This window comes from Apis cerana, unplaced genomic scaffold (genome assembly GCF_029169275.1).
Source record: "Apis cerana isolate GH-2021 unplaced genomic scaffold, AcerK_1.0 scaffold1_AcerK, whole genome shotgun sequence".
NCBI lineage: Eukaryota > Metazoa > Arthropoda > Insecta > Hymenoptera > Apidae > Apis > Apis cerana.
Genome location: NW_026893559.1, coordinates 218,005 through 227,500, shown reverse-complemented (window position 1 = coordinate 227,500; position 9,496 = coordinate 218,005). Strand labels below are relative to the sequence as shown.

At 42.9% G+C, this 9,496-nt stretch overlaps 2 non-coding genes across 2 annotated transcripts; both read left to right on the top strand.

Annotated features, from left to right (window-relative positions):
* The first annotated feature begins 4,516 nt into the window (after nt 1–4,516).
* LOC133667692 (small subunit ribosomal RNA) lies at nt 4,517–6,437 on the top strand. Its single transcript, XR_009833313.1, has one exon. It is a non-coding gene; the product is annotated as a small subunit ribosomal RNA (ribosomal RNA).
* Nucleotides 6,438–7,980: 1,543 nt separating this feature from the next.
* On the top strand, nt 7,981–8,134 carry LOC133667684 (5.8S ribosomal RNA). The gene has a single exon (XR_009833305.1). It is a non-coding gene; the product is annotated as a 5.8S ribosomal RNA (ribosomal RNA).
* Nucleotides 8,135–9,496: the final 1,362 nt, after the last annotated feature.

The following is a 9,496-nucleotide window of genomic DNA, read 5'->3' as shown; positions in this document are numbered from 1 at the left end:
CGTCATGTTAATATACTTATAATTTTTTTTTACTCTGAGCGATATATATAGAACGGGCGAACCGACATGATCGGGGACTTTGCGCTATACGCGTAGGACGGGCGAACCGACATGACCGGGGACTTTGCGCGTACGATCGAGCTATGGTCGAACCGACGTGACTCGGGTATTTTTTTCTTAATTTCTCGAAAAATGACCTTATAACTGGTATGTTTTTTTTTCATTAATCAATCTATATTTATCCTTCGCAATTTTTTATATTGTTAATTTTTTCTGTTCTTTCATCAGAAATTGATTTTTCGTAACTTTTCTTATCGAGAAAAAAAAAATTTAATTTTTTTAAAAAATATAATATTGACCTTTCATTTATACCGTCATGTTAATATAAATTATAATTTTTTTTTACCGGGGAACTCTGAACGATATATATATAGAACGGGCGAACCGACATGACCGGGGACTTTGCGCCATACGCGTAGGACGGGCGAACCGACATGACCGGGGACTTTGCGCTATACGCGCAGGACGGGCGAACCGACATGACCGGGGACTTTGCGCTATACGCGTAAGACGGGCGAACCGACATGACCGGGGACTTTGCGCGTACGATCGAGCTATGGTCGAACCGACGTGACTCGGGTGTTTTTCTCTTAATTTCTCGAAAAATGACCTTATAACTGGTATGTTTTTTTTTCATTAATCAATCTATATTTATCCTTCGCAATTTTTTATATTGTTAATTTTTTCTGTTCTTTCATCAGAAATTGATTTTTCGTAACTTTTCTTATCGAGAAAAAAAAAATTTAATTTTTTTGAAAAATATAATATTGACCTTTCATTTATACCGTCATGTTAATATAAATTATAATTTTTTTTTACCGGGGAACTCTGAACGATATATATATAGAACGGGCGAACCGACATGACCGGGGACTTTGCGCCATACGCGTAGGACGGGCGAACCGACATGACCGGGGACTTTGCGCTATACGCGCAGGACGGGCGAACCGACATGACCGGGGACTTTGCGCCATACGCGTAAGACGGGCGAACCGACATGACCGGGGACTTTGCGCGTACGATCGAGCTATGGTCGAACCGACGTGACTCGGGTGTTTTTTCTTAATTTCTCGAAAAATGACCTTATAACTGGTATGTTTTTTTTTCATTAATCAATCTATATTTATCCTTCGCAATTTTTTATATTGTTAATTTTTTCTGTTCTTTCATCAGAAATTGATTTTTCGTAACTTTTCTTATCGAGAAAAAAAAAATTTAATTTTTTTGAAAAAATATAATATTGACCTTTCATTTATACCGTCATGTTAATATAAATTATAATTTTTTTTTACCGGGGAACTCTGAACGATATATATATAGAACGGGCGAACCGACATGACCGGGGACTTTGCGCCATACGCGTAGGACGGGCGAACCGACATGACCGGGGACTTTGCGCTATACGCGCAGGACGGGCGAACCGACATGACCGGGGACTTTGCGCCATACGCGTAAGACGGGCGAACCGACATGACCGGGGACTTTGCGCGTACGATCGAGCTATGGTCGAACCGACGTGACTCGGGTGTTTTTTTCTTAATTTCTCGAAAAATGACCTTATAACTGGTATGTTTTTTTTTCATTAATCAATCTATATTTATCCTTCGCAATTTTTTATATTGTTAATTTTTTCTGTTCTTTCATCAGAAATTGATTTTTCGTAACTTTTCTTATCGAGAAAAAAAAAATTTAATTTTTTTGAAAAAATATAATATTGACCTTTCATTTATACCGTCATGTTAATATAAATTATAATTTTTTTACCGGGGAACTCTGAACGATATATATATATAGAACGGGCGAACCGACATGACCGGGGACTTTGCGCCATACGCGTAGGACGGGCGAACCGACATGACCGGGGACTTTGCGCTATACGCGCAGGACGGGCGAACCGACATGACCGGGGACTTTGCGCTATACGCGTAAGACGGGCGAACCGACATGACCGGGGACTTTGCGCGTACGATCGAGCTATGGTCGAACCGACGTGACTCGGGTGTTTTTCTTAATTTCTCGAAAAATGACCTTATAACTGGTATGTTTTTTTTTCATTAATCAATCTATATTTATCCTTCGCAATTTTTTATATTGTTAATTTTTTCTGTTCTTTCATCAGAAATTGATTTTTCGTAACTTTTCTTATCGAGAAAAAAAAAATTTAATTTTTTTGAAAAAATATAATATTGACCTTTCATTTATACCGTCATGTTAATATAAATTATAATTTTTTTTTACCGGGGAACTCTGAACGATATATATATAGAACGGGCGAACCGACATGACCGGGGACTTTGCGCCATACGCGTAGGACGGGCGAACCGACATGACCGGGGACTTTGCGCTATACGCGCAGGACGGGCGAACCGACATGACCGGGGACTTTGCGCCATACGCGTAAGACGGGCGAACCGACATGACCGGGGACTTTGCGCGTACGATCGAGCTATGGTCGAACCGACGTGACTCGGGTGTTTTTTTCTTAATTTCTCGAAAAATGACCTTATAACTGGTATGTTTTTTTTTCATTAATCAATCTATATTTATCCTTCGCAATTTTTTATATTGTTAATTTTTTCTGTTCTTTCATCAGAAATTGATTTTTCGTAACTTTTCTTATCGAGAAAAAAAAAATTTAATTTTTTTGAAAAAATATAATATTGACCTTTCATTTATACCGTCATGTTAATATAAATTATAATTTTTTTTTACCGGGGAACTCTGAACGATATATATATATAGAACGGGCGAACCGACATGACCGGGGACTTTGCGCCATACGCGTAGGACGGGCGAACCGACATGACCGGGGACTTTGCGCTATACGCGCAGGACGGGCGAACCGACATGACCGGGAACTTTGCGCTATACGCGCAGGACGGGCGAACCGACATGACCGGGGACTTTGCGCCATACGCGTAAGACGGGCGAACCGACATGACCGGGGACTTTGCGCGTACGATCGAGCTATGGTCGAACCGACGTGACTCGGGTGTTTTTCTCTTAATTTCTCGAAAAATAACCTTATAACTGGTATGTTTTTTTTTCATTAATCAATTTATATTTATCCTTCGCAATTTTTTATATTGTTAATTTTTTCTGTTCTTTCATCAAAAATTGATTTTTCGTAACTTTTCTTATCGAGAAAAAAAAAATTTAATTTTTTTGAAAAAATATAATATTGACCTTTCATTTATACCGTCATGTTAATATACTTATAATTTTTTTTTACTCTGAGCGATATATATAGAACGGGCGAACCGACATGACCGGGGACTTTGCGCGTACGGTCGGGTCACCGAACCGACATGACTCGGGCATTTTTTTCTTAATTTCTCGAAAAATAACGTTATAACTGGTATGTTTTTTTTCATTAATCAATTTACATTTATCCTTTGCAATTTTTTATATTGTTAATTTTTTTTGTTCCTTTATTAAAAATTAATTTTTCGTAACTTTTCTTATCGAGAAAAAAATTTAATTTTTTTGAAAAATCTATTATTGACCTTTCATTTATACCATCCTGTTAATATATTTGTAATTTTTTTTACCAATTTGTATAATGATAATGATCATCGATCGAAGTCTAAGTTCCAGCGTACCCTCCGCTCGGTCTGTCGCTACAGCGGTTTTGCACCATAAGCGGCCGTGCATTAGCCCGGTCGGCGCCGACATGGTGGCCGGCCGTTCGGTTACTGTAAGAGAAGCGACGGTCCGGTGCGGCCGGGCGGAGCAGCGTCGGGCGCGTGTCCGTTCTACGATCTCGGTCGAGATACGGTACACCGCTCCTCGGGAAATACTTTCTCGACTGTTTCTGTCCGGTTCTTACCGATCTTTCTCCACACTGCATAGCCGCGAGTCGGTGTCTATGACCGAATGGCTCTTGAGCGGCAAAGCGACCTATAGGGGGACGCTGGTGACCTGTATGTATGGCTTTTGCCATGTGTACTTGTACGACTGAGCATCAACTTTTAGCCTCGAGCGATCGGGCCTTTCTAACACCTAAGGATATATAAATCCCTAGGGCGTACGGGCGTGTCGAATAGTTCTTGGTGGCTTGCAATACGACACGTTTCGTATGATGAGCTTTGAGTTTGTAAAAGTGAGAGAAAAGAAACGACGTGCGATGTTATTGTAACACCACGTTGTTAAATAAAACACAATATTATATTATAATTTTTATATATATGATATTGTGAAGTATGATTCTTGAAATTGTGAATGAACGGGGCATATTGTGGAAGTGCTGATATTACATTGGGATATGCCTCAGCGTGAATTTATATTACGCGCTTTATGAAATTAAATTTTTTTCAAAAGGTTACCAAATGTTTAGCATGCTTGATACGTGCTCGAATATTTATAAAGACCTATTGTAGTCGATCGGTGAGGGGGCACCGACGAAGAACATATATATATGTCAAAATTGGCAAAATATATTAATAATAAACTAAGATCCCTGGTTGATCCTGCCAGTAGTCATATGCTTGTCTCAAAGATTAAGCCATGCATGTCTCAGTACATGCCGAATTAAGGTGAAACCGCGAATGGCTCATTAAATCAGTTATGGTTCATTAGATCGTGGACACATTTACTTGGATAACTGTGGTAATTCTAGAGCTAATACATGCAAACAGAATTCCTCTCAGAGATGGGAGGAATGCTTTTATTAGATCAAAACCAATCGGTGGCGGACGGCTCGTCCGTTCGTCCATCGTTTGTTTTGGTGACTCTGAATAACTTTGTGCTGATCGCATGGTCATCTAGCACCGGCGACGCATCTTTCAAATGTCTGCCTTATCAACTGTCGATGGTAGGTTCTGCGCCTACCATGGTTGTAACGGGTAACGGGGAATCAGGGTTCGATTCCGGAGAGGGAGCCTGAGAAACAGCTACCACATCCAAGGAAGGCAGCAGGCGCGCAAATTACCCACTCCCGGCACGGGGAGGTAGTGACGAAAAATAACGATACGGGACTCATCCGAGGCCCCGTAATCGGAATGAGTACACTTTAAATCCTTTAACGAGGACCAATTGAGGGCAAGTCTGGTGCCAGCAGCCGCGGTAATTCCAGCTCCAATAGCGTATATTAAAGTTGTTGCGGTTAAAAAGCTCGTAGTTGAATCTGTGTGTCACAGTGTCGGTTCACCGCTCGCGGTGTTTAACTGGCATTATGTGGTACGTCCTATCGGTGGGCTTAGCTCCTTGTGGGCGGTCCAACTAATATCCCATCGCGGTGCTCTTCACTGAGTGTCGAGGTGGGCCGATACGTTTACTTTGAAAAAATAGAGTGCTTAAAGCAGGCTACCTTTGCCTGAATACTGTGTGCATGGAATAATGGAATAGGACCTCGGTTCTATTTTGTTGGTTTTCGGAACCCCGAGGTAATGATTAATAGGGACAGATGGGGGCATTCGTATTGCGACGTTAGAGGTGAAATTCTTGGATCGTCGCAAGACGGACAGAAGCGAAAGCATTTGCCAAAAATGTTTTCATTAATCAAGAACGAAAGTTAGAGGTTCGAAGGCGATCAGATACCGCCCTAGTTCTAACCATAAACGATGCCAGCCAGCGATCCGCCGAAGTTCCTCCGATGACTCGGCGGGCAGCTTCCGGGAAACCAAAGCTTTTGGGTTCCGGGGGAAGTATGGTTGCAAAGCTGAAACTTAAAGGAATTGACGGAAGGGCACCACCAGGAGTGGAGCCTGCGGCTTAATTTGACTCAACACGGGAAACCTCACCAGGCCCGGACACCGGAAGGATTGACAGATTGATAGCTCTTTCTTGATTCGGTGGGTGGTGGTGCATGGCCGTTCTTAGTTGGTGGAGCGATTTGTCTGGTTAATTCCGATAACGAACGAGACTCTAGCCTGCTAAATAGACGTAACTTATGGTATCTCGAAGGCCCTCGGCTTCGGTCGGTGGGTTTTTACTACCAACGTACAAACAAATCTTCTTAGAGGAACAGGCGGCTTCTAGCCGCACGAGATTGAGCAATAACAGGTCTGTGATGCCCTTAGATGTTCTGGGCCGCACGCGCGCTACACTGAAGGAATCAGCGTGTTTTCCCTGGCCGAAAGGCCCGGGTAACCCGCTGAACCTCCTTCGTGCTAGGGATTGGGGCTTGCAATTATTCCCCATGAACGAGGAATTCCCAGTAAGCGCGAGTCATAAGCTCGCGTTGATTACGTCCCTGCCCTTTGTACACACCGCCCGTCGCTACTACCGATTGAATGATTTAGTGAGGTCTTCGGACTGGTGCGCGGCCAATGTCTCGGCATTGCCGATGTTACCGGGAAGATGACCAAACTTGATCATTTAGAGGAAGTAAAAGTCGTAACAAGGTTTCCGTAGGTGAACCTGCGGAAGGATCATTAACGAATGAAACATACAAAAAGAGAATGCGTAACAAAAAAGAGAGATAAACAAGGAGAAGGATAAAATGGAATTTCGATTCCATTACAAATACCAAAATGTACTTTGTACATCGAACGAATAATGAAATCACGGAACGATGGCTTACGTGAGGAGGGAAAGAAAAAGAAATCCCTTCCGTCCGTTGTATCCGTTGATTTCGATCATTTTCGAATTTTTTTCTTACCAGACACGAAAATTCGACACGAAGAGAGAGGGAATAACGATAAATAAGCTCGAAGAGACGCTTGCGTGAAGGTCTATTTATCGAATAAACGGACCCGCCGTCTCGACGAGATGAATGTCGTTATGGTACGCAAAAAAGATACAAAGGGACGCTTGCGTGAGATCGTCGTCGTCGTGTGTGCGTTTACGGATGCATATACGGACGCGATCCGCCGTCTCGATGATGTATATTTTTAATAAAGATTTATAAAGGTACGGTTTGCACGTACGTGTACGTATCACGTATGTATATGCATAATGGTATATACAAAATGATAAAAAGAAAAAAGCGCTTGCGTGAGGTCGAATTTTTAAATGACCCGCCGCTTTAATAACATTACGTCCCTACTGAAATATATTGAAAACACAAAAATAAAATGACAAATGGCTTGACAACACAATAAGGCGCTTGCGTGAGGTCTTTTTTAAATAGACCCGCCGTCTTTATGAACGTATATGCGTGCGTTGCGTATGTGTATGTATATAGATACGTGCAAGAAAAGTACCAAATTCACATTTCTGTACCTCCTTTCTCTTTTTTTATTTTCGTTGCCTGAGCTCCCGTTATAAAACGGGAGATGGACGAGGACCGCACACCAAGACTTTGGGATCGAACGAAGCTGTCGAGATAATGATAATCGAAAAAGCGGTAAGGACAAGTAGCGCGTCGATAGTAAAACGAAATCGAAGGATGGACGAGCCGCCGTCGAACTTTGTTTCGCGACGTTCTCTTCGATGGATACCAGTTCGACCTCTTTTCTCTTATACGCTATAATCATTCTCGAATCGTGCTTCCTACCCATGGGTGGATGGTGTGATGGTCGTCGTCGTTGTAAGCTTTAAACCGACGAAACCAAGAACGGCGAAACCAAGATGCATCGCGTCGACGTGAGCCCGATTTTATCGCTTCTTATTTAAAAGTTGAAACGTTGTTCGTTCAGAGGGGAATATCGAATTATGTTCGGTTATACAGAGAGGCCATCGTGTCGTGAGTCGGACACCCGTACCGTTAGCGGATATTCGCTTCGGAAATTGGGAGGTAAGACCGCTCGAGGCCAACCGAAATTCGTATCCCATCGAATTTTATCGAGAATGCAATATATACCTGAACGAATTATAGTTTTCAATATCGAATTTTTTTAAGCGTATGGGCTCTGCGACCATGCTTCGAAGAAGAGTCGTTCTCTCCAGGTTGAGCGACGGTTTAAAAAAAAAAAAGGATTCAGTATCGGGGTATCCTCGTCGTTTCCTTAATATAAAAATAAAAAAGAAAAATACGATTACCCTGAACGGTGGATCACTTGGCTCGTGGGTCGATGAAGAACGCAGCTAATTGCGCGTCAACGTGTGAACTGCAGGACACATGAACATCGACATTTCGAACGCACATTGCGGTCCACGGATACAATTCCTGACCACGCCTGGCTGAGGGTCGTTCACGTAACCCAAATACTGCTTGCGTTGCGTATCGTTACTCTTCGTACATTTGATCCTTTTTTCCTCTCTTTTTTGTAATCCCCGCCGTCGTTCTTTAAAATCGAACGTTTCCGAGTCGGGTGTCAAAAATCGAGGAAAGGACAAGTTACAAGGAGGAAGATGCGCGACGTACGAGCGATTGTTGGACGTTCGTTGGCGTTCGTCGCGGTCGTGACCGAGACTACAGAATCGAAATGCATGTGCTAGCGTGTGGTATGTAACAATGAAAATGTCACGGACCTGCGTGAGTGTTCTCGGTGTCGTGAGTCGTCCGTTTTACGTAACGGATGACCGCCCGTGTTTCACCGCTTCGTGCTCGTTTTCAACGTTATTTCGTACCCGCCACTGCTTCGATTCGTCCGTCTTTGGATCACGATTACATACCGCGCCCCTAACGTCGTCTGAAATTAATATTTCTGCGATACTGTGAGAAAGGATAAAATATGGGAGTTTAATATCGAGAGAGGAGGGAAGAGAGATCCCTTGATGGCGCGTGATGATTGCCGTTCGTCGAGATTGTTAAAGAAAAGAGAGAGAGAGAAGAGCCCCAGGAATCGGAATACCCACTCCGTTCCTTCGTGTGTGTCATACTCTGTCGGAACTATCCGCTGGACCGTCACATCAACGTGCACGCGAGTCCTTAAGCGATACGTTTTCGTACCAGAGATCGAAGACTCCACGGAGATAATAGGATACGTAAGATGAGGACGAGTACGATTCTCTTTGGCGAGGCTTTTCTTTCGTTTTTCTTTTTCCTTTCGAGACGACAAATTATGGCATCTCCGCGCAGAGGAAGAGAAATTTCCTGAATCTAGTGTTGGTCATCCCATGCCTTTTTCGTTGTCTATCGCCGGACCGCATGTCCATGTCGGTCGTCCAGTCCCCGGAAACGGCTCGTGATATTTTTCCTTGCGTGAGTTTCACTTTGCCTCATTTTGTTTTTTTCTTTTTCTCTGTACAGCAGTAAAGAGACTCGTGCACGCCTCGACGTACCATCCCCGGCCTGTTCATCGTCTTTGATGGATCAGGGTATTATAATCGGGTTGAGCTTCGAAGGCGTGTATCGGTGATTTCGATCTCTGTACAGATGAGAAAACGACGGAGGTTTTAAAAAGTAGGAACCGCTGGAATTGTCAACGGAAGCTAAAATAGAGGACGGGCGTTAAAACAAAACCGATATTCGGACATCTTGCGTGAGTCTGGACTCGAACATGAATACGACATACGATAATTGGCACTATGGTGCGGTGCATATTTAAAACACTACGATTGCAAAAAGGAAATATTCTTCTTCTTCTTCGCAATAATACTCTTTCTTTCA